This window comes from Petaurus breviceps, unplaced genomic scaffold (assembly GCF_028583685.1).
Source record: "Petaurus breviceps papuanus isolate PSGF00001 unplaced genomic scaffold, PetGlider_PUasm1.0 76, whole genome shotgun sequence".
NCBI classification, from domain to species: Eukaryota; Metazoa; Chordata; class Mammalia; order Diprotodontia; family Petauridae; genus Petaurus; species Petaurus breviceps.
Window position 1 is genome coordinate 33339059 of NW_027186473.1, and position 4891 is coordinate 33343949.

Genomic DNA, 4891 nt, shown 5'->3' on the forward strand with positions numbered 1-4891 from the left:
AGAAATTATCTCTATGGGGACACTGGCAAGATAATGGCCAAGTTGAAATCTAATAGAGTTTCTCATTCAAGGTCCATATACTTTTGCAGCAAATTCTATTCATACCTATGTAATGAATTCCAAAGTATGAAAAATTAAAAGGCAGAAACATATATATATATATATATATATATAATACCATATAAAGTATTTTTCTGTGCCATTCACAGAACTGCCGTGAAGAGGAACATTTGAATTTCAACAAAAGATTCCAATTCTGGCTTACTGCAGCTCATACTAGAGATGTTGGATTATAGACTGCTCAGAGAATTGCCCCTTTTTGAAATGAATGGGGCAATCACAAGTAGGGGAAAAAAAATCTTGTCACCCTTTAAGCTTTGTACCTATATTTCTTTTATTTTTTGTTCTTTAATAATTTGTTTGTTTACTTTTAGTTTACAAGATTCAGTTCCACAATTCCTTGAGTTTCAAATTTTCTCTCCCCTCCCCTCCCCCCACCCATGGTGGCATACAATTAAGTATAGGATCTGTAAACATTTTCACATTAGACATTAGTCAGGTTATAAAGAAGGATTGTATCAGATGGAATGAACAATGGGAAAGAGGAAACGAAACCAAACAAGATAAAGAAAAAGTGCAGGTAGTTTGCTTCAATCTGGAAAAATATGGAAGCTTCACGAATTTCATGTCATCCTTGTGCAGGGTCCATGCTAATCTTCTCTGTATCATTCCAATTTTAGTATATGTGCTGCCGAAGCAAGCACTGTATGTATATATCTTACAAGGGCACAATTGGTTAAGAAGGGGAAAAAGACCTACTAGGGTAATGGAATGCCCTTGAAATGGAATATTTTGGGCGAGGATTCTCATTATGAAAAATTCTCATGATGAAAATACCACAACAAAGCAATACTGGAACTCAGTCTTTGATTAAGGAATTACAAATGCCAACTCAGAAATCTGAAGGGTTTACTATAAATGTAATGTTTTGAGACTTAAGGCAGTGAAGCATAGTGCACAGGCAGCCAGCACAGTGTTGGACTTCAGCCTCCAGAGCCCGAGCATAGCACAAACTCTGGCCTGGGTAAGTAGGGTGTAAGGGTTATGGGATTTAAAGATCTTCCATGCCCCATTGGACTTGCTGACATAGCAGGAAGGGGTGGGGCAAGAGGAAGCGGCAGCCAAGCTAGAGTTCCTGCAGTGACTGGCGGGGGATGGGGTGGGGGGGCAGCAGCTGCAGCAGCAGCAGCAGAGGCAGCGGCCAAGGTGGAGGTGGAGGCAGGAACCCCTTTTTGAGCCAGCCAGAATTTCTGCTAAGGACTCCTGCTGAGGACTGCCAGGGGCCACAGCTGCTAGGAGCACGCTTCCTGGACGCTGAGTAGTTGCTGTGAGTGGAGAGAGGAAGACTTTGCCTGAGGTAGCCTGTTCTGTTTTAAAGGCTTGAGAATGTGGGTGCTTTCTACTTTATCTGCCTGTGCCAATTTCATAACCACTCTGATGGCTTTGACTTTCTGGTATGAGGACTCAGTCTTTTGGTATTTTAATAAATGTTCCAGCTTTATCGCCCATATAGAAAACCTGATATATATTGTGATTGATAACCACGTCAGCATATTTACAATTGCTGTAGGTGTTGTGAATATTGCATTGCTGATATATAGGGCTAAATTAATTTTCAGATCACCTTTTTTTTGCCTTTTGGAGGGCAACTGAGGTTAAGTACCTTGCCCAAGGTTACACGGCTAATTTTTTTGTGTGGGTGTTAAGTGTCTGAGGTCGGAACCGAACTTGGGTTCTCCTGTCTCTGGGGCTGGCATTTTAGTCACTGTGCCACCTAGCCACCCCTAGACCAACGTTTTAATGCTGGAACATCTGAAAGAAATTGCTAAGAGGGTAGAAAGTGAAGAGATAGGAAAGACAAGGTTAGGAAATCAGGCAAAGCTAAAGAAGACTCTCTTCCATCTGCTGTTAGAAGGCCATCCATCTCTGTTTTTATATACCATGGAGGGGGCACCCATTTCTATTGTTTTTATACTGCTGGTGGACAATATCTGCTTTTAGTACAGGCTACAATCAGTGCTCTGATAGAAAGAACTAATCACTTACCCTAGTTATAGTTCTAACACATACTGGATGTGTGATCCTGGGTAAATCATTTAAATTCTCAGTGACCTGAAGCAATTCCATAAAATTTCAAGTCACCTACAGTTACACATGAACAGTTGATCTGCATCAGTAGAGGGAGTTTTTTGTTTTGTTTCTTTTCACATGAGGAGCTCCCTACAATGAAGAAACCAAGACTGCAGACTAAAAAAAAAAATAAAAACAAAAACTTTTCTCTACAAAACTAAATTTAATTCTGTGTTAAGTACATTGTTCTTTAAAGCATATCTAGATGCTTTACTGTGATATTATATCTGTATGTATGAATCTGCTTACCTTAAGGCTAATGATTTGAAGTGATAGGGATGAAGATGTCACAAAACAACATAATGATAAGGGCCTCTCTTCAATCTAGTTTTTTCTTCTCCAAATCACCCTAAATTCTGTATTTGATGTTTTCTCAATTGTTCTGCTATTGCTTCTTAAGGCCCTTGAATAGTCATTGGAGTTGGAAGAGAGAAAGAAAGTAGTAGTATGAGGACATTTCCTATGCATATGGAGATGATTATGTAACATCCTTCTCTTGCTTTTAATTTCCTAATATTTCTCACTTACCTCTTTAAGCTTACTAACTTAGATTTTAGTTGACCAGGAAATATCTTGATCTAATGGGGAGCAACTACTACCGTATGTAGGATGACATTTTGGGGGGTGCAAGGACTAGGGAATTTTTATGCCAATGATACCAGGAACAATATACTAGGTTTTGTAACCTAGTACTTTGGGTGTTCTGTCATTGCCCTTAGGACAAAAATGTTCTGTACAAAATCTTCTGATTAATAATGATGCTGACTGTATAGATAAATGGGTAAATGTGTCTTTTTGCAAATAATAGTATCAAAAAAATTCAAAGAAGGTAATTGTATGCAAAGATGTATACCTTAGAATCACATACAGACATGATTTTAACAGGTGATTTCAGGCAATCTCATTTGTGCAATACAAATCTGAAAACAATACCTTAGCATTTAGTTGGTAAGGAGCATGAATTAATTTATACATATAAAATTATATTCTTGGTCACAAAAATAAAAACAACACTAATTATAGGAATTCTTCTAACACACAGGTGCATACACACACACATACACATGCATACAGACATACAGCCCACTGAACATTAACATCAATTTTATAGTGTAGTCCCAAGCTTTTTAATGAAAATGTCTGAGAAATTTAGTAGGCAAAGACCAACTTCAAATTATTCTGCAAGCTTTTGCTTTCTAGAATTTCAATTAGGTTTTGGTTTTTGTCAGTTCTGATAAATAGGTATCTGTGTGCTACTATGCATTCTGGTCAAATCAAGTGAAATTTATTTATTTCCTTTTTGAAAACTTCTCACCTAGATGGAATTATAAGCTAGATATCCCATGTGGTGATGGTCCCAGAATGCAAAAATTTTACAGGGTTACTGAGGAATATTTTACATCACTCTATGGAAATAATCCATGCTTGGACACCTGATTAAAAATACTAATAATGGTCTTGAACAAAGTAATATGTTCTTGTAAGTGGGAAGAGGAAAAAACTGATGGGCAGATATAAATTGCTGAAGAACAAATATTCTTATATTTTAAAGTACCATAAGGTATCCCTCCTATACACTTAAACATAGAACTGGCAATAGATGACAATGTGATAGAGCAGAGAAGGAACCATTGAAATCAAGAAGACCTAGTTTCAAGTATGAGTGAAGCATATAATGGCTATTTGATTATGGATAAGTCACTTAACTTTTCATTATTCCAAGGTTAATTCTTTTAAGGTTATAAATCACACAATAGTGACATGGGTTCCTACAATGACAGTTTCCTGCACCAATTAGATTAGAGAAGTAAACCAGACAAAACCTACTAGCCTCTACCAGCAACAGGTCCAGAAATAGTAGGAATCAACAATAAAGATAGTTTCATTTGAATAATAACTTTCAAGGGTGCACATATAGACTGGGTCTTTATAGTTGTAGTACTAATGCCATATTCACAGCGCTGATGATGACTGTAAATATGCCAGCATAATGCTTAATGGCAAAATATAACAGATTCTACATATAGAAGACAGAAGCAAAACATTTATTCAGACACCAGAAAACCAAATTCCAACACCAGGAAACTGAATCCATCATAGCAACATAGAAATTAATACACCACAACATATCAGAGAGCCAGACCATCATTTAGCTCTCCCACAAACCAATACAAGCCTGTCACAGTGCAAATAACCAACATTTACTCACAAGTCTGTCTCCCTCAAGTGTGGTCTTCTTCTCCCTTCATCTCTAACTGCTCTGACTCCCAACTTCTTGGGGGCTCTGCTCTACCCTTCAGCAAACTCCTCCACCACAGACTCCATGTAATTACATTCAGCCTATTAAGGAGCAGGGAAGATCTTCAAATTCCCTTAAGTTCATTAAGGGGCAGGGAAGATCTTCAAATTACCATTACTATTACAAAAATGATGGCAAAATCAGAAGTAGCAAAAATGGTAGCCTACTGTCTGCCTCTTGGTTTCCTTTATATAGCTGGATAAACTAGCTAGAGTAAGAACATCAAATCTTCTAATATAATTGAAAGTTTGTTTTTCTTTTGTAAAAAGTAACTTGATTACTATTGAAATTCAGTCTTAGATATATTTTTAACTACTTAGGATATTATTTGATAAAACTGACCAATTTATTTTATCACCAAGTCAAACAGCTTAACAACTATTCTGACCAATATTTTAACTA

The 4891-nt window shown here is 37.0% G+C and overlaps 1 non-coding gene across 1 annotated transcript; it reads right to left on the reverse strand.

Moving 5' to 3' along the window:
* Positions 1 to 659: 659 nt before the first annotated feature.
* Positions 660 to 764, reverse strand: LOC138175215 (U6 spliceosomal RNA). Its single transcript, XR_011171934.1, has one exon. It is a non-coding gene; the product is annotated as a U6 spliceosomal RNA (small nuclear RNA).
* Between the last annotated feature and the right edge of the window lie 4127 nt (positions 765 to 4891).